Source organism: Streptopelia decaocto, assembly GCF_964273445.1.
Source record: "Streptopelia decaocto genome assembly, chromosome: 9".
Lineage (NCBI taxonomy): Eukaryota > Metazoa > Chordata > Aves > Columbiformes > Columbidae > Streptopelia > Streptopelia decaocto.
Genome location: NC_138664.1, coordinates 18082847 through 18110473, shown reverse-complemented (window position 1 = coordinate 18110473; position 27627 = coordinate 18082847). Strand labels below are relative to the sequence as shown.

General features: G+C 41.5%; 1 protein-coding gene across 9 annotated transcripts in view; it reads left to right on the top strand.

Moving 5' to 3' along the window:
* HMG20A (high mobility group 20A) overlaps positions 1-27627 on the top strand; it is a 167347-nt gene that overhangs the window by 33429 nt on the left and 106291 nt on the right. For 7 of the 9 annotated variants that reach the window (XM_082061392.1, XM_082061390.1, XM_082061391.1 and 4 more), the window contains exon 11: positions 894-3669. The exons of the other annotated variants lie outside the window; for them this stretch is intronic. The gene's annotated coding sequence lies outside the window, so the exon portion shown is untranslated. Of the gene's footprint in view, positions 1-893; positions 3670-27627 lie in introns of those variants that run through there. 9 annotated transcript variants of the gene reach the window in all.

Below are 27627 nucleotides of genomic sequence, written 5' to 3'. Positions count from 1 at the left end.
TCATATCAGGCAGATTTTTATTTCCTAAATGACAGACAGTTTCGGTGTTCCTAAAAATGCAAATATCTTTTTCTTGGATAAACTGTAATTGGTTTGGAAAAAAACAAATAATTCTTGCTTTAGAATTTCTCCTTCTACTTTATAGTTGAAAAATTGGATTCCATTCCATTCTACTCTGGCCTATCATTTCCCTCCCTGCAGCAGCAAAGCAGTACAAGGCAGTTAAATGTAATTAATAATCACCTAGTTTCATTATATAGATATGTACATGTGACTAGATGTAAGTAATTCATAGGACTATTAATTACACTGACATTCAGCTGGCAATGATTATATTTTTTGAAAATCTTAGAGAGAAGGAGGGATTGGGCTTTATTTGGTGTAAACCTAGGGAAAAAGTAGGGCTTCCCTAGAAAAGAGGAAAGCTTTGCATAGAAAGATTCAGCTGGCATCTGATAAACTGTATCAGCAGACTGTCATTGTTCCTTTATTAACACACATATGAAGTATATTCTCCTAAATGTAATCTCTGTCAACCAAATGGTCTGTTTGAGCTCGACGCATTACAAATCAACTTCATAGAAAAGTCCATTTAGTATGGTACTCTTGAAAACCACTGTACTTCACAGACCTGAAGTGGGTTTTGGTGGCTCAGTACATTGTAAAGAGAACTTCTTTGTGCACACAGTATGTGGGGAGAAGATGAAATTTTTAATTATTAAGCACTCTGGATGGAAACAGGAATTTGATTACAGTTCTGTCTCTGTAGGCTTATTTGCTAGACTTATTAATATTGTGCTTTCAGATAAACCATCTGAAAAATAATGTCACGGTGCCTATTTAATCCTGGCAGATGTAGTCTTCTAACACTTATTTCTCTGTTTCGTCTGCAGGTCTCGTGACCCAGGGATGCTTTACAAAATTTTTTTTGGCCAGTGTGGAATAAGAAGCCATGAGGGAAAAAGTAGGGGTTGGAGGCAGAACTGCAGGTTTGTCCTGGCCCCTGCCGTTGTGGTTTGTCAGTGAGACAAACAGATCAATGCATTAAAAGGTCTTAAGAAGCCACGGACACTGCCCACTAAACATTTGGAACTGTCCTCTGTGTAAACACTTAAGAGCATGCAACTTTTGTGCAATCTTCAGTTTCTTACTGATTTTGCTGGGTGTAAGGGTGCATACGTTTTGTGGACTGGCTGCCTATGGAGATGAAATCTCGCAGTTTGTGAAATGAAGTCGGCCTACGTGCTGTAGTAATAGTGTTGATGTGTTATATTGCTTACTGTCTTAGTGTCCTTTATTTTGTTTTTATGTTTATCTTGGGGGATTACCTTTTTCCACTTTAGTTTTCTTCTTTTGATCTTGTTTTCTGATGCTTGCAGTACTGGATAGCAGTGCCTGTGTTCTCTGCTATTACAGACAGTCTTCCTTGGTGTACTGTCTTGTCCTACCCTGCCTGCGATGTTTATAGAAGCTTTTCCTCAGCAGAATCCTGTTTTTTGTGTTAGCCTGTAACTTCTACAATGCGAGTGTGCTCCCTGCTAGAGACCGGCTGTGGTTGGTGCTTTGTGACTTGATTCTAAGACAGATCTCCTCTCTCCCCTCTCTCTTCAGGCACCTCTCTTGCACATAGCATCCTACTATTCTGTGAAGATCTGCTGTTACTTCTTGAAAATATTTGGTGGAATATTTTACTCATTTCACTACTGCAAAGTAGTAAGTGGTAATCAAGACAGGAAGTGAAATGTTAGTTCTTTGCAGGGAAAATGGGAATCTCCATTTTAGACTGAAAACATAAAGCTTGCCCATCCTCTTGGTATGTTGCTTGGCCTGATTTAATGTTACTGCCTGTTTTTTGAGAGAATAATCTCATGGTGAGAGTGGTATTCTATAAAAAGAGAAATGGGCAGGGGGACTGCATTTTTTTTCCTGCTCTCCTGAAATGGCAGTGCTGGGAAGCAATATGCCTGGAAGCAGCGCGTGTGTTTTCACATGAACTATTAGAGCAGGGAAGCTTATTAGCGGCTAGGTACCTACGGCAGCCCACAGAATTCTACGTTACAGCCCGTAAGTGCCTTCACCTTTTGTATGTAGCCTGTGGAGCCTATGGCATTCAGCATGTTATGCTCCAGTGTGACCTAAATGGCCTTTCACTCGCATCAAGTAGAACTCTGCATGCTTGAGTCTGTAATCTTGCTGAGCTATGCTGTACCTCCTGTCAAAGATGAAGGCACCTACTGTCTGCACTAACGCAAATCATTTGCTGCCCCTTGTCAAATTATTCATTCAGACTTTGGCTGAGCACTTGCTGGACATCTCTGGGCTTTATGGTAGTGGTTGAAATGCTATTTTTCCACATGACAGTGTCCTTGATCCTCCTTAAGAGATCTTTAAGATTTCCCTGTTATGAATTGGAGATTGTTTTTGTTACTGGAATGCATTGAAGTCAGCATCACTTTAATGTATCTGTAATGCAAGTATTTGAAGATAAAAAGCAGTTTCTTCTTTTCCCACACATGGACTTCATGCTTGCCTGAAGCCATCTCCAGATCAACACCTTGTATGTCAGGTCTCTGCTTAGTCATGGGTTTATTGCTGTAGCCAAGCAGCAGGGTTTTCCACGTAAATTCAAGTCTTCCTTTAGGGAGGAAACTGCTTTCTGTTGTCTTCGGTCTCATTTTCAAGACTTCACAAAAAGGAACCTCGATTTACTACATTGACCTCCATTTTCCTCAGCATGGATGAGGCCAGCTGATGTTGGCATGAACTTTTTTAGTGGATTCTATAACGAATACTGTGCAGGGAAAAAAATCCTGCAGGTTAATCATGTCTCCAGAAGAAGCACCGATATTTTCGTCTCCTGTGTGTATCTTGTTTTTTAGAATTGATATTTGACATTTATTGAAGTGGCCAAAATGCAGTACGTAGCCAAAAGTTGATTTACAAAATTTTGAAGTTCAGTCTGTGGCATATTACCTAAGACCTGGAGCTGTATCCCACAAAGATTCAGAAATTCAGAAATTGTGATGTGATATGGTAGTAGGATGCAATTCCAGACTGTGGCATATCCATGCCGTAAATAAGGTCTGGTGGCTGCAGGCTGCCCCTGCCTAAGTAAATTCAATGCAACTATCAGCTCGTGGCACACTGCTAATGCAACATGCTGTCGAGTAGCATGCAAGCGTGATGGGATAAGAAGTCTAAGACAATATTGTTAGCTAGGGGCTGGCAAATCTTTTTTATACAAGGAATGCAGGGAGGCATCTGGGGAAAGAATAAGTTCTTGCTTACCGATGATGTGACAGATGATGTTTTGTCTCATTAAGAAGCTTCTTATTTACATTGATTAACCCTATAAAAATGGATTTTGTCTCTCCAGTGTTTTCTGAGTGTCACTTCAGTTTACATTTTTCAGTGTTGGCTGATAAAGACATAAAAAATGAAGATGGTGTCAAAGAGAAGAATGGGATTAAATGCTGTTGTCACTTAGAGAAATGTTAAGAGAAATATATGAAAACAGAACCCATTTGCTGGATTAATGTGTTTGGAATTGTTGGGATGCCAAGTTTTCTGTACCATGTTTTTGTAATTAAAGTTCAGAGTTCCTTTGTTTTTTTAAGAAGTTGATGTGCTTGGTTGACACTTGCTTCATTAAAATTGTTCGACATTGAATCCATTCTGATTCAATTTTAACTGCATTTTCATGAAAGAACCATCACTAGCATTGTTCCTTTGTCTGAGGGATTTTGTCAACTTCACATTAAGCTTTGAAAGGAAATAATATGCCCCTTCCACCTCTCCATCCTAAGCGTATCTCCCTCTGAAAAAGCTAAGTGAAGTGATTATTATTTATAGTGATGAAAGCTTCAGATATCTTTGGTTATAGCTAATTGTTACCAGGGTCCTTCTTGTCATCTTTGTTCCACAACTTTAAAAATGTCATTAATCTCTTTCCCTCAGCACTTCTTTGACATCCTTGTCTTCCTTTGTCCTCCCTAATTTCCCACCGACATATTTATTTTCTATTGCTATAAGAACCTTCTGTATCATACCTGTTTCCCCCTGCTTGGTTTTCTTTTTCTCTACTAGCTTTTTATTATGTATCTTCTACTTACTGACTATGGAACCAAACTGTAGCCTTTGGGTGTAAGTCCCCTCTGGAAGAGTTTGGGCGACTTCTGCCTGCACTGGTGCTCTTTCTGAGGTCACAGTGCTGTAAGAAACAATGTCTTTATATTACTTTTGTGGTCACATCTCATTATTTTGATTGCCAAATTAACGCCTGTTCTTTCTGTATAACAGCAGGCTTGGTTCAGATACTATCTGCTCTCTGGGACATACTGCACATTTAGATTTACGATGCTTTGGGGAATTTGTAAAACACCAGTTACGAACAGATTAAGATATAAAAAGTAGAAGGAATCTAGGGAAATCTATAGGAGAATAGCTGCTGTGTGACACTGGGAAGGTCGAGATAAAAGCAAAGTGTACAGACCTGGAGTTAAAAAAAAAATAAGAGCAAAGCAGCAATAAATTGGTGATAAGACAAAGATCTAGTTCCCTTTCTAACCTCTGGGGCTGTACATGGCATCAGGATCTGGTGCTGGTCAATCATAATCAAAGACAATGTAATGCAGTGTGGCATCCCTACTGTTTTTTTTTTTTCTGTTTGTTACCCCCTGTTTGCTCTGCTGCTGCTCGTCATTTGGATTGATGATTAATCATTATTTAGGAGAGGTTAGGGGGATTTGAGGGCTTTGGGTTCTTCTTAGAAGAAAAGATCAATTCTTCTTTCCTTGGGCAGGTTCCTGCTGGTAATGTATTTGGAGTCTGAAATTAAGTCTTTTTAAAGTCTTTTGTTTCAATTCAGTTGTATCATTCAGAGTCAGAAGTACACTCAGGCCTATCCTCTACTTCTACTATAGAATTTTTCTGCTTGTGAACCATGAATGTTTTTGCTGCTTCTTTCTTCCTAATTTCTCATAGTAATGAAGGTTTTTGTAACTTTTTAAACTTCTTTTAATATACTCATGGTTTACCATCTAAATTGCAAAATCTCCGGATTTTGTATATATTGTACCATTTGGGTATGGGGTAGGGTATCCACATCCATTATGTAATACAAGGACTAACATTTATATAAACTGATTTATGGGTTGTTTCAATAAACCTGTAACTCTTATGCTGTGGGTTTTTGGTTTTTATCATGGTTTGTGTATCTGAAGATATAAAAATTGGAGGTGGTGAAGGTTTGAAGCTTAAGTCTGCATTATTACTGGCATATAGAAGCCTGTACAATACAAGCGTTTGAGTAGTCGTACTAAAGTAATGCCGAACACATACAGCTAGGGCATTTCTAAGCACAATTTTGGAGGGCAGCAAGAGGAAAAGGTGGCTGTACAAATCATGATAATGCATGGCTTCTTATTGTAAAATTTTCCAACTTAGAGAAACACTAGAAGGGTCTATCTTTGTGTCCAGGTTTGTGTCATCAGAAATTGTCCCCATCTTCTTCTACACTTATATGCAAATAGTTCACTGATATTGGAAACTGTTCTGTGTAGCAAAACTTCTGTCCTAGTTTGCAGGTTTTAGGGGAAGAGGACATATTCTCTTTTTAATATAATAAATAGTACAGTGGGATTCTGAAGGGGTCTGCCAAGTGCTCCAGCAGTTCATAATAGTACCATGGGACAAAATATTTTAAAAGGAAAGTTGTTTTGCATTAGGGATTGTGAAAATACAAAACTCTCAAAGTTTAAGTATCAGTACGTTTTGCTAATTCGTTAGGCAGGTTGCTTGTGGCATGTGGAAAGGAAAGTTTTGATTAAAGATCTGGGAAGCTCTCTGGCTTTAATAAACAGAAAACCTTGATTCTTCTGCTGATAACTGGAAAAGGTTCCGGCTGATCACAAATGCTACTGTTCATAGAGTATAAGCTGTAGGAAAAGTAAGTAAAAAGAATTATGAAGAACATAAGCAGGATACTCTTCCAGACTTACTAACGTGCATATGTCTAATTTGAATATTCTAAGCATAAATATTTAAGCAGGTTGTTAGAATTCGTTCCTTATGTGCATATCTGCTTGGACCCAGCAACAGGGTTCTTTGCGGTGCTGATTTACCCTGGACCCATAGCTGGCCCTGCGCTTATGCTAGTACAGCATGGTTGAAAACATCATCTTGTTGATATTAAGTCATAATGGTGTATACGTTACTGAATTGATGCAAGTTATTCTGAGACAGAAGAGGATTCTAAGATCCTCTGCTTTCTCTTTTCCTGTTGATGAAATGGTTCATCTCCTAAAGCTGTTAAACACTACTGTTCACAGGTTTGTAGCTCTGCTCACTCATGCTCTGGAAGATGAAGGGCATTCCTGCTTTTCCCTAGAAGTATGTCTGTGCATGAAGTCCATATGGTCTTTTTGTTTATAAACTTGGATTCTAAATACATATGTATAGAGTTCTGTTTTTTCAAATCCTTGGCTGCTAGATATCCATCTGACTTCCTTAAATTCAGGTGAAGAATGATACATCCACCCAATACTGAGCTGTCAGAGAAATGGAAAGAGGTCTAGTTTTCAATCTGGAGTAATAATACCATGGGATTTCTATTTGTATCTTGTATGGGCAGCTTGAGTTTTATTTAATCTCTTCCAGTGTTAGTCAAGAGAGAATTCCCTCATCTAATTTATTTGAAATAATACTGCTTAAACCCAGGACACTTGCAGAGAAATCCCAAGCTGAAATTTTAGGCCTATAAACATACTGTTTCAACCCCTCACCCTTCAAAATGGATGTTAACAACTGGATTAGTATTTTGTTTCTTCTCAGAGGAAGTTTCTTTTTCTCTATGGTGCTTCGAATTCCTGCCTAGGTTCTTCTTGTTTCTTTAATATTGGAGGAAGAGCAGTAAACTGTTTGGACTGGGGGAAGAGATGGAGTAAGTGTATCAGAAGTGAGAGTCAGCAGGAGAGTGACAAGCTCTAGAAAATTAATCTGGAAACGACCGTGGCTTTTTGAGCATGAATGCTATACAGAGCTATACATATGCTCTGAAACAGCACTACGTGTCGTCTTTTCCTTGTAAGTATGAATTGTGGAGGGTGTTGACATTGTCCTCAGAACTTTTCAGTTCTCTTAAAACACACAGAAGTAGAGCATCTGCTCTTTCAGAAGAAATGGAGCTGTATGCTGGTGTGTCGTTTTCAAGTATATGCTATGAACTTCATATGCAGCAGGGAAGTATCATTTTTCTTCTGTTTGCATTTACATATGTCAGGGCCACTCGTTGTTAATGCTAGTAGAGTCAAATTCTGCTTACAATCCTTTTTTTTTCTGATAAAGGTATGAATTACATTCTACCCTCACTCCATTTAAAAACACCTGTTAAACTTTGTAGGATAAGGGCAGCAGGAATAAGAGGATACAGGAATCTAATTTGCATTTATTTTTTGTATTGATGTTCACCTACTCATTTACTGCTAGTGCAGAAATAGTGGAGCTTTTAGCCTCAGTAAGTTTGGATTGTGACCTGCAAATTCCATACGCTCTTGAAGTGCTTTTGAGCAGAAAAAGTAGCAAATGCAAAAATGGAATTCCAGCTGCAACCTTGTTTCAGGACTTCACAGTTATGTGATAAATGTGCGTTTCCAGATGTCTGAAGTATCTATCCACCTAAGGAAAAGAACCCATTTTCTACTGGGGGAAGCAGTGCCCTCTAATGATAAATCTTGGTATCTCAAAACGAGAGTGGAAAAGCCTGTTAGTGGGAGCCGGAGTAAGAGAGCTGCTGCATGTGGAAACTTAATTCCCTGGTTTGTTTTTTTATTGCGTGTGTGTTTTTAAAAAATATTTCTTTGTTTCAGGCAGATACAGTCTCCTTTTCCTACCGATCTTTGAGGGCTGGTTAGGCTGGAAGTGGTACAGCAAGCGTTCTTGTTTTACAAGGAAATGCTGGTATGGCAAATAAAACATGAACTCAGTTTGCATGTCTTTGAAGTTGTTCTGACAGCAAGGAATGGTCATGGTAAAGGTTTCTAGTTGGCTGAAGCTGATTCTTTGTGTCGACTGATACGTAAAATCAGCACAGCTGACTTCTTCTCTAGCTTCCTAACTCACAGGAGCTGTGAATACATAAATCCATGTAGAGGGAGCTTGCAACTGTTGGTATTTATGTAGCACTGTCTTTGCAAAGCTGGTTTTCATTTTGGGAGCCTGCAACAGCTTCACGCTCAAACAGCACTGCCAGCTTGCTGGAGCATGTACAGCATGGCGGAAGCTGCTTCTCACTATCGTCTTACTCCAGCCAAGAGCATCCTTGCCCAACTGTGAGCTTCACTAATTCATCAAAATGGTAGAAAATGACTTAGCTTTTTTCTTACTGAAAGTTTTCTGTGTTTTATGAATCAGCCGAGCTTGTGTCGAGCTCTGGTAAGCACTAAGGTTCGCACAAAGTAAGCAGAGGGCCAGAGAGAAAGGAGAAGCAGGCACTCCTTTCTGGAGGTATCTTCCTTGCGTTTTGGCTCACTGGTTTGTGAAACTGTAGGCTGAAATGATGTAGGAGCACAGAGTGTAGAAAACCATCCCCTTCTCGGCATCTACAGTTGTCAGTAAATACACAACAATCTAAATCTAACTCCTGACTTCATCCTGTTGACCTTATCTGTTTGTTTTCCTGTCCTTCCTTTCCTTTCCTTTCCTCTCTTGCCCTCTTCCTGTGTGCTAAACTGTTTCAGCTTAAAACCAGCTAAAATCGACTAAATGCTTCTACCAACAAAGATTTTTCCTGTGGTCTTTTTTTCAATGAATGTCACTGGAGGAGTAGTGAATTTGGAAGGGGCCCACCGCTGCTGCAGCTGAACTGTTTAGAAAGGTGAAACGATGGAAATAAGTGTTTTAAATTATCTTCTGTGAAATGGGGGCAACAAATCAACCCAGCAACAGTGCCATTCTCTCTGGTACCAGTTTCCAGGCCAGATACTGACTAAACAAACTGAAAGTTTAAAATCAAGACTGCTCAGTCTGGGGAGGAAGGGGGCGAGGGGCAAGATCATGTTACTGATAGAAGAAAATACACAAAATAACAAATTCCTAGCTTTTTCCCCTGGGGTATGCGTTCAACTGTACGAAGAATGTTTATGGAAAAATATGTTGTGCTGTTCAAGCGTGCTCCAAATAATGTATCCTTTCTTACCTTGTAGGAATTCTTCCTAATGGAATTCACTCCCAAGCATCTTAGGCTTTTTTTTTTTCCTTAGACCATAAGTCAGTAGAACTGATGTATGTTACCCATGGGCCAGCTTGTACAGGGGTAGCTTAATCTGGGCACGTCCATACCTTGAATTGAAAGTCTGTTGTATTTAATGGGGTGTTAACTCAGTTTATTCTCTGGGATTTGTGCAGTAATTTTATTGCCTGCAAAAGGAGCAATTTGAAGCCAGATGAAGTGTAGGTATTCTCCGTCACATACCTGCTGAGCTTGGCAATGATGCCTGGACATGCTTGCCTTGTTCTGGTGTTTATATTTTCTCATCGTGTCTCTTCCATCTCTTTTTCTGGTAGTCCTGCTTTGAGTTTGCGGGTTATCTCCCTTCTTTGAGGAAGTGCATCTATGTGTACTGCATGTGGTGTCTTTCCAAATCTACTATCCCATCTTGGATCAGTGCAGTTCTTTGATTTCTGCAGGTTTTCATGGGCATAACCACAGGCAGGATTTGGTCTCTGCATCTTCCTCAATATATCTGAACTCTGTCTTAATCCTTGTTACTTCTCACTTTCAATCCTGGCCTCCCCTATGACTCTTCACTGCTGGAGTTCGCTCTTTGGCTTGCATGGGTTTATTAATTTGGTACTTTCCCCATCTCTCTAATCCTTTTGATGTTATATAAACTTCCTTTTTCCATATAAGTGACTGTAGAAGGATTTCCTATAGATCCTCCTTAGGAAGTGACTGTTATACAGCTGCAATTTTACTTTGGTACCAACCAGCAATACTGAGTGTCACATGGAATTTCATGGACAATTGTTGTCTAAGCATTCAGTTTTTAGTTAAACTATGCTGTAGAGTACCGTCTACCAAGGCTTGTCACACTGTTTTTGTTTTTGCTATCTTCTTTTGTCCTGATTCAGTCCTGTACAAGAAAAGATGTGTCAAATATTCTTGGCAGTGCAGACAAGTGTAAGAATAATGGTGGATTCCGAAGGCAGTTTTTACTAAGAAGGCTCTTTGGTAGTTGACTTCAGTGATATTGTAGCAGAATCTACAGTGAATTACAGCCCAAGACAATGATAACATTAAAGAAATGGGTTCCTCTAATGCTGAAGCACCAGCAGAACAAAGACGGGGGGAAAATCAAAGCCAAGGAACAAAAATCAATTTAAAGTTCACTGACTGTGCAGTGTGACAGACTTTTAAAAAGGCTTTTCTCAGACGCAGCTGTTCTGTGGGGGAGAATGGTGTAGACCAGCATCCATGCCTTAGAATACAAAGCTGAATTGTTCAGTCCTCTTACACAGGTGGTCTCACAACCTCCTCGTGATGAGAGGGCAGACAACAGTTTCATGAACATTAAAAACCATTTGGGCGTTGCTAAATTACTAGGCAGTATATGTTTAATGTGAGACACACAATGTCACCTGTGCTGAACTAGCCTGAATACATTATGTGGTGTTTATGCTGGTTATAGAGGACAGACAGCAGTAACTTTATCAGAAACACTTTGGGAGCACACCTGTACCCTGAACTAACATGAAGTATCAGGTTTGTTTGTCTCAGTCCAGTTTGGTTTCTTGGGGTTTTGATATCTTTGATCTAGTAGTAGATACTTCACAACTAGATCAATAGTTTTGTGGAGCTGAAGCTTCAGAGGAAAGTTTGGGCCTCCTTGGCATTAATGAAAATATAGTCACTGTATTTGCTGTAGCCAGGATTTCATCTGCAGTCTTCAGCAATTATATGTGTGGTTATGGATTCTCAATCTGTAGGGAAGCTGAAACTGGCTCTGCAGCTTTTCTGAGGCTCATCCAGTATCTCCAATCCTGCAATACAGCTTCACAGAGGAATCTGCATGGGGTTTCTCCTAAGAAAAATCAAAGAGGAACTCCTGCAATGCCATACAAGACTGAAAAAGCATACATTTCTTCAGCTAAAATAGCAATGCTCTTTCACATATAATGGGGTCACTGTTTCTCTGCTGAGTTTCTCATATCATTGATACTTACCAGCTGGGTTCCAATTTGGTGATGAAATATCAGCCCTTTAAAATCCTAGCAATGAGAGAGTTTCAAATGGAAAAAATGTCAGTCCTGTCAGTTAAAGAAACACTTTTGTTACTTTCTGTCACTTTTGCTACTTTTTTAATGATAGGAACTCTGAATTTGATTCTGAAGTTCTCTAGTAGTAAATTCCCATATCCAGTATTTCACGGTCCAGGGCTGCTGCTTTTTCATGTTGCAGGAGATCTGTGGAGCGGAAGGTGTCCTCAGGGTGAGGTGGAGGGCTGAGCCTGGATCCAGATTATCTGGATTCCGTTCCCAGGCTCTGAGACAGGCTTTCTGTGTGTGACAGATACTATTTCTGTCTCGTGGTCTGGTCAACGCACTAGCAAAAGATACTCGGATACTTCAGTGATGGGGATGATAAAAAAAAATTGATTTAGACAGTTGGGCATGTCATTTGTTTTTCTCTGCTTCAGTTCTTCGTTGTGCAAATGAAAAGAGTAAATATTATCTGTTTAGACTGAGAGCTGCCTGAAAAAGGGGTTATGTTTTAGCCTGTATGTCAGCAGTACCCAGGAAATACCACTGTGATCTGAATAGGAATCTGTAGGGATTATTCTCTTAAATCATCTACCTGCGATGATAGTTTTGGATATGTTTAAGAGGATTAGAGCTTGGAAATAGTAATTTCTTGTTGGCTTTTTTATTATTATTTAGGGTAGCCATGCAATAACTTTTTTTCTGTTTGAGATGTGCTGCCTAACACAGTACAAATATTGCAGTGGAATCTTATTTTCATTATTCTTTCTCAAGCTCTGGCCTTTCAGAATGCAAGCAGTAATGATATCTGTACAAGGAGGTGGCAAAGGTCTTGTGTAGTCTTCTGAAAACAGTCCTTTTTTGTTTGCATGGCACAGTAGTCAGAAAATGCATCAGGAACATACAGTGGATAAAAGAGAATGAATGGCGTGACTGAGTGCAGGAACCAGAAACAACCTTTTGATTGGGCTTGTTCACCTAGCCAGAAATTATCAAGTTAATGAAAGTATGAGGATTTTTTTTTTTTTAATAACTTTTAGGTGTAAAGGTGTAGTCTGCCTGGACATATATACACATCAAAATACTTAATTTTGGTGTGGATGCATTAATAAAATGAAAAGATCTGATATTAAAATCAGTATCTATGCAGTCCTACATAATTTAAGTGTATCAGTTTAGAAAGTGATTTTTAGCATACTAATGAGCCCTGTCTGGGTTATTGTCTATGGAGACTGCATAGTAAATAGTATTATTACAGAAAGTTTATCAGGGTCCTAAATTCTTCACAATCTGTATCTCCTCACTGGGCTACATAACCTCTTCTGAATTTCAGTCTTGCTCCTCACTCAGGTCAGGGTGAAGTGTTTCCACTGCTTTTTTAGAGATTTAGAACAAATGGCAGGGTCTAATGGGGAGATATGAAGGAGACCGAGTGCTGGTTCAGCTAAGGAAGGAGTGGCACTGATAGGAAACTTGCAGTGTGATTAGGAGCTGGTCATCATGCTGGGAGGATGGAGCTTTGTACAAAGAAAACTAGTCAGTCAAGATGACCTTTTTCCACCTTTTCTACACAAGGGGGAGGAAGTCACAGGTGAGAAATCTTTTGTTAATTTGGTGTGAAATTGGGAGAAGAGAATAGGATAAACTAGATCAGGTTTAGGTTTCACTGGTAGGTCTAGAGCTGGCTCAGTTGCTGCCCATGCGGGAAAGGTTCCCATCAGCTCCAGATCTCTCAAGAGACATTGTTTGAGCTTCTGTGATGAGAAGGTTCAGAGCTAGTGTCAGTCTGATGGTTCATTTGTTTAAATGTCTGGGTTTGGGAGGTATGTTCTCAGGCAAAGGCTTCTAAATATAAAATAGTCTAGTGAAGTTATCTTATGAATATTCACTTGTTGAATTTACATTTTGTTTTTCATCTCTGAGCTTCTAGAACAGAGCTCTACACAGAGGACTGCCCTCCCATCTGTCAGAATAAACTCTGTGATGGAAAGATTTTGCAAAACTGAAACCTTATTGTTAAATATGTCCATAGTTGTCTAGTCAGTGTCTTTCAGAACACTCTGAAGACCCAACCACTGTCACTTGCAAGCTCTAGTAATCTAGGACTTGAGCAGAATTTTGATCTCCTGTGCACGCTTGAATGTATTGATGGAAGTGGTGGAGGTGCAGGTGCAGTTTTGCCTTGAAAGACAAAGGTTATTTGGTTAGGTGTTCTTGAAGAACTTGGGAGAGAGCACACACGTCTGACACATGCTTGTTGGGGATCTGGAGGGGATGATTTGGAACTACAGGGAGGACTGTCTGTTAGGTTCCAGGGTTATCCCTGGAGCTTGCAGAAATACCTGCTTTCTCTGTCTAGATGTGCTCACTGTGGTTCCTGACCTCTTCTGAGAGCATCAGCTATTGCAGTCAGTCCTGTGCTTTTGTATACTCTACAATCATTCAAAAAAAGAATGAAATACATAAATAAGGGTAAACATTCTTCATCTACCCCCTTCACCCCCAATACTCTTGGATACTTGATTTCTTCTAGGCAGAGGAGTTTTTATACTGTTCTCATTTACTTTCTTTTTCAGCTCTGTATCTGTATCCTATCGAGTTATTTCCGAATCTGGCTTCATATGGTGGCTAATGGAACAGAATTGATGCAGTTTCTCAAAAAAAAAAAAAAAAAAAAAAAAAAAAGGCTTTTAGCCAGTAGATTCTAATTACAGCACTACCCCCCCCCTTTTTTTTCCAGAGGAGAAAAAAATCCCTCAAAGATCACGCTTTCTTTGTATCACATGAATGTATATACAATAATTTGCCAGGCTGATGGAGACAGACGTTGAAATATGCTTGGAGCAGTTATATTCAACCATATGTAAGTGCTGGCTTTACCTGGAGCTTATTTCTCTCACCAGGTGATTTTTCTAGCAGGTAATCTTGCTGCTTCCTGCTGTAGGCAGTATTAAGGAAAATGTGTCAGAAAAATTGTCCAAATGGCTTTATATTAGAAGATTCCATTTTAGCTATGCCCGTGGGAGGAAATGCCTAGATATAGTTAAAAAGTTGTAGTTCTCAGGTTTGACAAGCTTGAGTTTTAGGGGCTGGTCTGTATGCCCAATTGCGGAAGCACTTGCGTTTACACATCCTACCCTCGGGTTCTCAAGGGAAACGGTTTCTTTGATCTTGCTGCTTCTTCCCTGTGTGCAGTTAGTCAAGCAGAGACTGAGGAGAGGAGGTTTTCCTAGTAGAGCTCTGCTTCCAGGAAAAAAGACCCACCACACCTATGAATGTTATTGTTAGAACTAACCAACTAAATTTCACATGTGTGGTAGGTTCTCAGTGACCAAAGCCAGGTGTAGCTGTGAAAACAGTGGTGAAGGGGTTTTGGCTGTAGTTGAGGATCTGTGCTACCACAATATGACAAGGACTGCTCGTTGTATTGCCTGGGTCTAATCTGGTGGTGGGGTGGAATTACCTGATCCCTAACCATCTTCCTTCCAAATCTGCCTGTAAGGTCAGACTGAGAAATCAGTGCTTAGGAGAACAAGGAGTCATCACAAATGCAGCTTCCACTCCAGGTGCCAGGAGCATATATAGATTTTTTTTTTTTTTCTAAAAAAAAAACCCCACAAACCAACCCTTTCTTCTGCATTAGTGAATCTACTTAACAAGCCTTACCACAGGAACTCATTACCTGACCTACAGCCATCTCCAAGAGGAGAGGGCAATAGAATGAGTGAGTTGCTGTAACTGTCCCTGTGCTTCAGAACAACTCTTTATAATTCCTTCCCCTTACTGTCCTAAAGACCAAACAGCTTCTCACTCCCAAGTTGGTCCATTTAGGCGCTCTATTCATGGGAAACCGTTCCCTATTGCTCCCTACAGAGCCCAGTAAGTTCTATCTCTGAAAATCCTTCCTGGTTTTGTTTGTTGTTTGTGAGTGTGGTGTGGTTTTTTTTGTTTTGGTTTTTTTTTTTTTTTTTTTTTAGGAAAAAAAAAATCCTTTCTCCGTCTCTCCCTCTCCTCCTGGTCCTTTGCACCTGGGCTGGCTGTATCTGTGAAGCTCCAAAGCCTGTGAGTGATGCTGTTTGCCTCTGAGTCAGAGAGGCTTTTAAATCTGGGTGTAAAATGAGACTCCTACAGCAGTAAACAGAGCGATCATATGCCTCCTTTGAAGTTACCATTTAAATAACCTCCAGGGCTTTAGTAATGCGGGAAGTGAGCAAGAGGAAATAATTCCCTCCTTTTCCCCCCTCCCACTCCCCTCTCCAAAGCAGGGAAAATGAAAATGAATTCCCTGGCAGAAGAGGGACACAGGTTTTCGAGGTATTGCAGAAAAGATGAACAGCTCTCACTTGCAGCTTAGTTAATGAGTCAGCTCATATTCATTCATGGGCGCGATTTATTAACCCATAAACACTGCAGATGATGGTGTTATCACTGTGATAAAGTAATTTTAATTTGTTATGTAATTTATTAAGGTAGATGCTGCATCAGAGGGAAGCCTGTGTCTGCTCATGTGTCCAGGTCCTGGCTTGGTGCTGGGAAGGGAAGAGTGGATCAGGGAAGCAAAAAGGAGGGGTCTTAGCAGGGCTATGGGAGCTGACCTGGTTGCAGACCATTGTTATTTTTTTGATGGTTCCCCACCCCTGCGGGTTGTTCCTGGTGCTGCTAATTCATGAAAAGGTGGACATGTGTTTTCAGGCTGTCAGCTCTTCATCGGAATGGATGCTTGGATTTTTGCTGAAGGCAGACAGACACACAGTAAAAGCACAAGTGAGCACATCTGACAGCACCAGAGGGGTGTTCAGCGGTGTGCTGGGAAGGAGGTCATCCTGTGCTGAATGGGATACTGTAATGTTGGATGGCAGCGTTGTGTGCTCTTGAGATTATAGCAGGACCATAGCTGCGGGCTGATGGCATATGGCTGCCGAATAGGAGCATAGTGTAGCCTTCTGAGACCTTTGTAGTTAATATGTGTGGCAATGATATAATGGGACAGCTTTCCAGTGAGACAGCAGGTTTACCCAGGACTGGAAGGATTGGGAACTGGGGAGCCTGGAGAATTAACACTCTTACTTGCCTGGATATTAGTTGTTTGCCAGGTAGTTTAACTAGTCAATAACTAAATGAGTTCAGTCCTTTGTTAAGTGATTTATTAAATAGTAAGATTTATTCAAATAATTAAATAGACTTTATTAGTGTAGCATATTAACTAGAGAATGCCCTGAAGACATTTTAGTGTGTGAAGCTTATCAAGCTGCCCAAGGTTGGTTTCTCCTGGGACCAAAGATGCAGTGCTTGTGGATTGCTGTGTTTTCAGACTGCTCTTAATCAAGTGTTTGGGGCTTATCTTTCGTAAGGAGAAATACACACTTGCCTGGACATGTTACTAGCCAGTTCTTGACCTGACTGAAAATGTGGAGAGTTTCCAAGGCAATTATACCTACACTAATCATAATTTGCTCCTTAATCTTGGAGTATTCGTCTCTATGTCTGTGTTTATGCTAAGTTGCTGAACAATTTTATTAGGTGCTTTGAATAAACTGTTTAATTATACCATAGATATTCCTGATGCATACATCATTTTTGTTACCTATCACTGCCCATTGTTGTAGTGGAATAATGCTCAGAGGCTGCTATTAAAAATGGAGCTCTGTTGTGCTGGATGTTGTACAGACATAGTAAGCTGCAGTCTCTGTCCTGGAGAGGACAACAGCCTATTATAGCACCCTTATAACATAAGTGCCCAAAATAGTTCCATAGGTTCCATAGTGGGAAGGGCCTAGCAGACCCTTTAACGCATGAAAGCAGCGGTGTTTCTGAATTCACCTTTGTCCACATTCTTCCAGCATTATCCATGCTGTGGCTTGTTAGACAGAATTTTAGGGAATGATAATTTCAGGTGTACTCGGAACTAGTCACTTCTCCTTCCTCAATGAGCCCTCATGAGGGTGGAAGATTAGAGCCAGATTATCCTTTTTCATATCTGCAGCACGGGTTTCTGTTTTCTCAAATGCATTCTATTGCAAGCTGAATTCTTTCCCAGCTTTTTTGTACTTCACCAGATTCCCTTGACCTTGTGCCAGTCAATGATGAATTGTACAAGTCCCCATCGAAAACACTGCAGAAGCCAGAGGAATGCCAGCCTTACTGTGTAGTACATTAAGTCAAAATATTTTAAGCTTAAGACTGATGGATATGATTGTTCTATTTCAATCTGCTCCTTCAGATTAAAAAGCTGCTAAAAGCTTCAGTTTGTCTCGATGCATCTGCTGCTTCCAGACCAAGGAATGGCATGTCCAGGACTGGGGGCTGTGGGGGGAAGGATGATATTTTGTGATAAATGTATCTGATGGCGTTTTATGTTCAGGAAGTTTTTTAAAAACCTTCTACAGCAAATGATCAATCTGTTAGCATCTCGCACTCCTTTGACTTTGAGGAACAAGTTGTCTAAGAAGACCATAGACCTCTAACACGTGCAAAGTCGCTTTTTGCTTATGCCTCTTTCTTGCCTTCACCTCTGCTGCACTGTTACTCTGTTAGATTTGCTATAACTGCCGAGTATCATTCTGTAATAAGTTTTTTATCGGATCTCTTTTTAATTCTGTAACGCTTTTTACAGTTTTGTGGCTATATGATTAAATCTGCAAAGCATTTATATGAAAAACTATAAAATAACAGATTATTGTTATTTTTCATTTGCCCTGCATTCGGTTTTCAGTGTTGAAGGCTCAATGAGCCAAATTCTGTGGTGATGGGAATCAGTGGTGGTGTAGACGTGATGGATTTGAATTTAATGGTATAAGAATATGAGGATTTCCTGTGTAAACTGGAAGGCTGGAAACATGCTCAAAGACATAGCTGGAAGAGCCAGCCTGTAAAACCTTTGAGATGATGAAAAGGCATAAATATCAGGCTTCTTCCTGTCAGACTGCTGTGATCTGTCACAGCACCAGTGGCAGAAGCAGGAGAGATGCAGAGGCTACAAAAAGCAACTCTTTTTTCTGGAAATGGCTGGTGGGATTTAGAACTGGTTTTAGCTTGCATGAAATTTTGGGACTGAGGCCAAGCACTATTTTTGGAATTTGAGGTTGACCCGTGGCTAGGATTGAGGGCTTGAGTTTGATTTAGTTTAAATTTGAGGCTGAACTTAGTTGACATCTACTGGTTGGATTCTAGGAAATCAAGAGAAGCTTCATTGACCATGAAATTCAGTTTTCAAATACTGTTGAGAAATAAAATACATTTGAGCCATGTTGCAACAACAAAATGAGAACCCAAACTGGTGACACTTAGGCCTGACCTCAACACCCTCATTTCTCCTGCATTTTGGAATCTGAGGGGCTGGGGGGCAGGGGCAGAGAAGAGAAGATGATGTCTGGTAAATAGAAATTCAATTGGTTTAATATACAGACTATTTTGCTGCAGTCTAACTGAAGCCTCTTATTAAGAATCTGATGGCACTTCTAAACAGGGAGAGCTGCTCCCTTAGTGGGGGCAATCTCCAATCATACGCCAACATTGCTTTTGACGTATTTATGACTCCAATAAAATCTTCCATCTGGTATATTTTAAAATAAAATTGAAAATTTATCACTTTCCTTTAGTTGGTTTGTCGTTCTCCCTGAGAGAAGATAGCCAGGCTGAGATTATTGCATCGGCAGCCTGTCAGCTGAGGTTAGGCTGAGGTGTGATTTAAATTTCAATACTTTCTGCATTACAGCTGTCTGGGGTGGTGAAATTACAAGGAGAAAAGCAGAGAGTCTGTTATTTTTATTCATTAGTCTCTCTTGATTTGTTTTGTTTTTCTTTTGGATAGTTCTACTCACCACATAAGGCACCTGCGGAAAAAAAAGATATTCCCTGTTTTTCTGGATTTCCATGTTTGCTTGGTCAGAAGCACTTGGGAGGGGATGAAGCAGAACTGGAAAGTGTCTTCCCCTTTGCTCTCTACCATTAGGCTGGACTGTGGTAGCAGGAAGAGATCCTGCTCTGTATGAGGTACCATGCAAGTTTATAGCATTTGTAGAGCCTGTCTTAAAGAGACTGCATTTTTTTGGTAGAGCAGATCTGAGGAAGCAGTGTTGATTCTGATTTCCGTGATGAAGGACCAAGGGAGATATGTTGGTGGCATTTTGTGTCACTTAATGTGGACAGCTGTGTGTAAGCAAATCTAGATGTCATCACAATAGAGAGAAACGGGCATTTCTGGAAGTAGGAGCAAACATGCCGTGGATGTGCCTGGCTGTTTCTAGGCCTTTATGATGAGTTTAGGTCAGGCACTTTTCAACAGTCTGCAACAGGTGAAATTAATCACCTGCCACAGGATTTCTTTGCGTGTCCATAGCTGAAGTGGGTCTGGAACTTGAAACTACTGAAGCCAAGTCTAGTGCTTTAGCTGCGGGCCAGGATCTGGCCCCCAGGGGATCACTGGGATTTCACATTTAGCGAGTAGTAGACAGAAACTGTGGAATAGGGGTGACATGTGAATAAGTGTTTCATTGCAAAATTGTCTGCAAAGCTTTCTGAAGTGGAAGGCTGTCTCCAGGCCTTAGGGGGCCCAGGCATGCAGCAGTGTGTTCTGCCTCATGCTTGTGATTAATGTTGGAGTCATGCTTGGCTGGCTGGTCTGGCATTGCCCACTGATGCGTTTGATTAGGTGCATTTGTTTCTGGTTAGATACTCAATCATCTGACTGTAAAAATTATCAGAGGTCTTATCTGGACAATATAGGTGAGTAAAATGCCTTTATCTTCCACCTCCTGCTTCATTGCTCAGGTTGTGCCTTGAGCTACACTGGAGCTTGTGACTGATGCCTTCCACTGTAGTTGTACAGGTAGTTGTATAGGTAGTAAGGTGGGAGGGCATAGTGGTTGTGAAGATGTCCATGTGAAGGTTGCAGTAGTTTACCCCCCATAAGCTGGAATCATGGGTTCCCCAGATGGGGAAAGAATGGGCGAAGTGCAAATGAATCTCCAAATCATCTCTTGAGTGGTGCAGCAGCATGGCAGCCCTGACACAGCAGCTGATACGGTTACAGTCTGGCTCTGGGGAGTTAGATCCAGCAACGCAGGTGCGTACTCCGGGAGAAGATGATACCTTACACGTGGTTCATGAACTATACGTATTGAAACTACGTGGGGCCAACTGGGACCTCAGACCCACTGTTCTGTGTGCTGTGGTATGCTCTGAACGACAGCATGTAGTTCAGGGCATTAGACTTAAGTGCAGCCTTCATTTAAGACAGAAGAATTATTTTCTGTGGAGCACATATACAACTTTTATGCATGAGTTGTGCATTTGGGTATTTGTGCAGTGTATTTCTCCTTTCTGAAGTGTGCATTTTGGGCTCCTTATTATGTGCAATGGGCTTTTGTTCTTCTGATATATATCTATACAGGTGAACATATGGTTAAGGATCTGCCTGTGCGCATTTTAGCACAACATTAGTGTATGGATAAGTCTTTTGGGAATACTGTGTTTGTTTATGGGGTTGTGCTTTTACCAGCGTACATTTTGTACCTGTACAGTGCATATGTGTGTGTCATTTCATTCAATCGTTTTCCTGTTTTCTTGACCGAACAATTAAGGGTGTTTTTTGAGTGTATCAGATATATTATTTCCTTTCACAGCAGTTGTACATTTGCTAATGCCAAATTTATTCTAAATGGATATACAGGTGCAGTGGTTGATTTGGTAGACCTAAATCTTTGTTACATAGGATGAATGGATGTTTTGTTTGCATGCTCAATGTATGTATATTCCCTTAGTACCCATGCTTGTTTGTTGTCTATAGAAACAAGAGGTGCTTTGCACTGAAATAACCTGTGCCTTCCTTAGGTGCTATAAAAGTGTGTTTGTGAAGGTGAGGATTATAGCATGTGTGTGCTCAGTGTGTAGTAAAAGTGTGGTTTATGTCTAAAAATCAGTGTGCTCGGTTTTATATTTGTGCAGTGTAAGCGCATATTTTCCTGCACTTGCTGGCAGAATTACAGAAGTATTGAGTCTTCATTTCGTTAAAATAACAGAAGAGTTGTCCACATATTTTCTAATTTTGTAAAATGTCCTCCAGCTTCCATGGTTTAAATTTCTAAGAGGCTGTCCAAGTGATATATGTCAAAATATCAGGAAGGATATTTAAGCAGTTATGTCAGTGGAATGGAACAAAGTCATGAGTTAATGTTTTTCTGATGCTATATAAAAGGGAAAATGGTGAAGAAGAACCGCAAGTAAAATACAAAGTGAACAAGATCAACCAAGGTAAAGTCAGGAGGTTTGTTCTTAAATTGCAGACAGCTACAGCAAAAGAATTCACATTACTGTATTTCTATTTTATGCCATCCTGTGATCATACCATCCTGTCCCAGATGTCACACCCTCTGGGGTCAGTCCCCAGGAACCAGGAAAGGTGATGTAGTCCTCCTAACCTTGTTGCTTCCTCTTGGATGTCCTGTCAGTTGCTTTGAAAGTGAGTCAAGGCCTTCATTATCTCACTATTTCTTTTCAATGACATTTTAAAAGACCTGACACAGAGTAGCAATGATTGAAGTGCCTGCTGCTTTTCTCTGTAATTATACAGTTTCCTTATTGGGACTGAAATTATTGCCCTGCAAGAGCGCAACCTCTCTATTGCCACGCAAGCCAAACACAAACCTGCCTGGCTGCAACCAGCACCATTCCACATATACAGACAAAAAAATTCTTTTCCTTGGCTCCTGGGCTGTATGATGGAGTGTGGGACCCAGATTGGAGCAGTGGAGCTGGAGGGAAGGTGGTGGTGGGTGGCTGGACAGGAAAAGGGGAGAGAAGGAGCACAGTGAAAGAAGACAGGTTTGTCTTTTTTTCTTCATCTCTTCTAATGGTAACAGTAGTACACTGAAACAAGGGATTATGGTCCATGACTTGTAATTACTCCTCAAACAGCCTTTGCTACATGTTGTCCAACTGAAGGCCTTGTCTGTAGCCTGTGGTAGGAGTAAGCACAGCCAGGAGGACAAATGAACAAATATGGGAAAAATGAAGAGTGGGTTGAAGTCAGAGGAGTAAAATGATGGTTGAGGAAAACTCTCGCTCAGTGGTGAAGTGTCTTCTGCAGTGTTTGCTTTTTAGAAGGTATTCAAGTATTGTCTGAAGCTATTGCCGAAGCAAACTGAATCTAGAGATACACAGAAACACAAACTGGGATCAGTTGAAGCTTTCTCAACCTTTTAGCAAAAGGCAGGAATGTGCCAGGCATGGTGTGAAACACCAGAGGGAGCTGACAGAGATTCCTGGAGGTATTAATTTCCTAGCTGCTATTTTGTCATCAAATGCTGAAAAGTCAACAAATAACTAGCCTTGATGCTCAAGGACTGTCCTTCTGCAGTCTGTCAAGTTCCTTGTCTCCACCTGAACTGTAAATTCGCCTCCAGTATAGATGCTGGAGTGTTAGTGGATGTGCAAGGTGAGAGAAAGAGGGAAAGAACAGGAGGATTAGGCTGAAGGTTCAATGAAGTAAAGGACTTCCACACTCTGGGAGCTTGCAAGCTCTCTGTAATAAGGAAGGAGGCACAAAGAGACCCTGTGTAGCCTCTGATGGATAAATCCCATGTCAGCCTACAGGGTGTCCTGGAGCTCAGCTCGCACCCCAGCTGCCTGGCCCTCCCTTCCCTCCGCAGCACATGCTGCCTCTCCCCTGCCCCCTCTCCCTCCAGCTCCTTGTGACAGGCTTCATATCCTGGGACCCCGACACTGAAATGGCATTTTGGTCTGGCTGGAATTGTTTATAAGCACAGAGCTTTGATGCTGTCTCCAAGGCCTCTGGAGAGCTGAGAAGGGCTATTTTTCATGTGATGCTTTTGGAGAATGCTATGGGAAAAGGTCAAGGGACAGAGTGGGAACGAGTAGGTCACATACTCATTGGTTTAGGGCACCACGACAACATTGGTTCTTTAAGATCTCAGAGCCTGCTTTGTAAAAATAAGCACCTCTCACTGAGCTGCCTGGGAAAGAACAGGGGCACGCCTCCTGCAAGCGGATGTTCGCTGCGTTCCTCCGGGTTTGTTCTCTTGCTTTGGCAATTGCTGCATCTCAGCGTCCCTGTGAACCAGACAGATCCCTCAAATAGCATGCAGCATTTTAAAAAGCCTCTTTGCTTACCGCTTTGGCCTTTATAATACAAGGAGAAGCTCTGTGAGAGCAGGGTTAGCCCTCTGCACCCGACACAGATGGTTGCTGTAGTGGGCTCTGGGAGCAGTGCTGCAGGATTCCTTAGTCCGTTGCCGTGTCACCGTGCTGTGTCTGTGGGCAAAAAGAGATCAGGGCTGAACAGCTATTTGACCTTTGTTTTTTACATGTTATTTTTGCTCATTTAAATTGGGGGGCAATGGAGAAGCAGTCTAACAAGGATTGTCCTTTTTCCTTTCTTCCTCCCTGATGCACACATACTACAGATATCAGCCGGAGCGTGGGGAGTGTGTGAAGGAACAGGAAGCAGAGGGGTGAGGTGGCAAGTCATTTACATTGGAAATGTAAGCTGAATGTGCATTTCCCTTCTCTGCTGCCATCAATCACTCAGATTTCCTGTACACTACGGAATAGAAGAGTGGAGTTTGCTCGCTTCCCACTTCCCCCGGGAATGGAAACCCTCATTTGTTTCACTGTCTAGAAATGCTGATCACTCAAAACATTTATTGTTTCAGAGACACATGCAGTTCTGAAGCTGAACTTTTCAGCTTCCTCTTATCTGGTCTTCAGAAATGTCTTCAGCTGTCCTGCAGACCTGGAGAATTACTCTGCTGTTGTTCTAGCTCTGTTAAAGATGTAAAGGTGCTGCCACAGTAGTATAGAAAAGCCCATGGCCAGCTGAGCAGGTGCTTTACTGCAGAGCACTGGCTAAAACCCTCTGTTTTCCATCAAACCAGTTGCTTTAACTTGTTCATGTGACATGGCACCTGATAGAGTGAGGTCATGTTTTCAGAGGTCCAAGTCCTGCTTGTCATTGGAAACCTTTTAGTGACTATTTTATGGGGCTAACAAATCTGTTGAGAGAAAATTATAGTGGGAATTATGTGGAATAGACAGACCAGCGTGTGTTTGCTGTTTCTCTCTATTGGAAGGGATGGGGACAGTAGTAGAAACAGAGTGTGGGACTGGGAAGCAAATAGGAAAAGAAGAACAGAAATAGAAGGAAGGAATAGGACAAACCGGGAAGTGAATGACAAGTCTGTCTCTTTCTATAGTAGAAATAAAAGAAGTATGAAAGAATTCAGATAGCCTTGCCTACTGAAGAGGCACAATAGAACATGCCCAGCTGTGTGTTGGTTCAGCTTGTGATAATGCTAAGTTCTGGCATACTGCTGTGGTTTTCAGATGGTATCTGATCTCATTTAACAGCCTCTCATTAGCCAAATTCTGGTACTGCAGAGGAGGTGCTGACTTAGTTCCTACATGTGGGCACTCAGGCTATGGACAATTTGGGACTCATGGATAAACAAAGGGATGGGGCACCGTAAGACTCCTGTGTGACTTCAGCAGCCCTTGTTTGGTTATGGCATGGTGTCTGTGAAGCTGAGATCTGTCTGGGACTGGGGTGTTGTTAGTATTCAGTTTAGTTGCTGTAGTGAAGAGGCTGATGAGGCACCATGTCCTTGAAGCACGGTCATGGCCAGGAAACTTCTCCTGGCTGTGGGGGCCTGGCGCCCCATTCCCTGGGGTGTGAGCTCAGCAGCTTTTATCAGCTCAGCCCTTGTGGCTCTGGGCAGTAACTCCCAGGGGTGACCTGTCGGGAGAACCCAAGGGCTGGAAGGAAATGCTGCTGATGACTCAATAGGCAGAGCTCTTCCCTCTGTTGATGTTGGAGCTGAGCCACACAGACACATCCCTCTGTAATTATCTACTAGTTACTTATAATTCACGTCTTGTAACCACTGACATTCTCGTTTGTTGTCCATGCATCCAGACATGCAAGGCCATACCATGTTGTATTGTGCTGATGCTTACAGCCACCAAGAAGCAAGGAAGTGTTTGGCCCTAGAATGAGGCACGTTTAGCCCATGTGTGCACATCTCTGGCATGTGCAGATGTCATGACTGTGCAGACAGATCATGGCCAGTGTTCATTGCTGTGTTCTGCTGCCCAGGAAAGGTTGCGTGTGGGATTGCACGCACATAAAAACCCAGAAAGATGCGTCATTAACCACTTGCTTCAAGATGGGTAAGAGGAGATGATGTGAGGTGTTAGTGGTTTGGTGTTCTGGGGAACTGTGGGATGGTTAGGTAGCATGGATGTGGGAAGGGATGAATTGGGATGACAAAACATCATGAGAGAGGGAGAAAAATCTCTGCTGTGGCCCATATTAAGCAAGAGAGACCCTTAGTGGTCACCCAGAGGAGAACAGTGGTGTTGAGTTCAGTGCTGTGTGAAGGATTTGTTTTCCATTTGCTCATTTCAGGCATGAAGTCATGTAATAACTTTACCTCTAGAAATAAAGCAAGCTTTGTTTTCAAGTGGTTTAACTGCAGTGAATAGTTTCACTTTTTTTTTTTTCCATTTCTTAATGACCCACTTTGAAATGGGGAGGTGTTTTGTAAAACTGACACATTTTCAATCTGTATTGATTGCCATATGATATTGGTGTATTTCATTGCAATTGCTGCCTTATTCTGAGAAGTTATTACTTCAAATCTTCTTGTAAATCTATTTTACCTGCTCCTGTGCTTATGTCCAGTCACACTGGCTCCCTCTTCTCACTTGCTTCCCAGCAGTGCAGTGTTCAAGTGTTACTGAATCTGATGAACACCTGTAGCTGACCTGATTCTGCAACACCCTCATCCACCTGCCTAGCAAATGCCCATATGATCTGCTTGCTGCTGCAGGAGTTATTTCTGTGTAATTAGTCTCTTAGCTGTGACAGGCAGTGGGATCAGCCCAGTGGGTGGGTTCTGGCTCTGCAGCATCGTCGCCTTTCTGTCCCAGCAGCGATGCTGACACACGAGCTGCGCAGTGCTTTTGGCCTGACAGCTGTTTGTGTGAACAGCCCTTCTAGAATTTGCTCAGGTACCAACCAGCAGCAGGAAAACCATTCCAGCTCCTCATGAGTTTTGCTCACTGTGACTTTGGTGGCCAGGGACTGCTGCCTTCCAGGGTGGGAATTGGAAAAGATGGGCCAGACATCTTGAAAGGTGGTTCATTTTTTGGTAAATCACTTTGGGTAAATCACATGGAGATGTGCAAAACAAGGATTGTGATCTGATTCACCTTTGTGAAGAGTTTAGAGAGCTCAGCTGGGACATGTTCTGAATGAGCTATGCTATGTTACAGTGACACTGCTCTTTTCTGCCACCCCCAAACCCCAGCAGGCAGCATCATGGACCTCCCTCAGCACTCTGTCAGCAGGATTTCTACTGGTCTAGTAGGGAGGACAGCAATATAGTGCAGGGCTCTTCCTGGTTCTTCTGTCTCTTCCAGTGATGTTTGGCACTTGTACACAAGTTACCACAAAATAATTATTGCTATCATTAGGTTGCTCTGTGTGTTCACTGAGTCAGCTCTTTCCTGCCTTCCACAAGTAGAGCTGACTGATCAAAACTAAAATGATCCTGCAAAAAATCTGAAAGCTGAGATTTTCTTTTTGGCCCAGATTCTCTTCCACATTGTTTTTATTATTGGCTACCAGTGCTGTAAGTATTAAATTTTCTGAGGCCTTGAGCTGTTACTACTTCAAGAAAAAGTGCAAATGATGCTGTATACAAACATGTGATGGATGTGGAAGAACCGTGGAATCCCAAACAACTTGTCTGTAGATGGACAAAGGATTCCAGTAGAGACTAGACCTTGAAGCTGGTGACTTGATCGCTGTTAGACATCTTCACAGAACTTACAGCTCCAGTGTCTGTAGGAGACAATGTGTATAAAGCAAGCAGTGGTTGTTTCTTTAAGGCCCCCCTCCACTGTTCATCTCTTGATATTCTTGCTGACACAGATATTCCTCTCTTGCTCAATTTCTCTGCACCTGCTCATTTAAACTAGGCTGTGCAGGGTGTGCTCAAGCTGAGCTTGTATATGATAACAGGAGCAGCACCCAAAAGCATATTCACAGGCTGAGAGGAGTCATTAGTATGCAAAGTGAAGCATGACTTAAGCAGCTCCACAGGTGACCTACAGACATGAGTCACTAAATGAAGATGTGCCTTTAGTTAAAGGTCAAAATAACTGACATAGGAAATGGCATGGGTATTTTAGAGAGGTGGTAGTCAAACAGGAGGCTTTCTTGTCAGATCTAGATATTCAGTCTGCCTGTGTATCATGATTATTGTCTTATATACTCAGTATGAACCTACCTATGTATGCTAAAGGCATTGCATTCAGATTCAATATCACAGAGGACAAGCTGACTTGAAA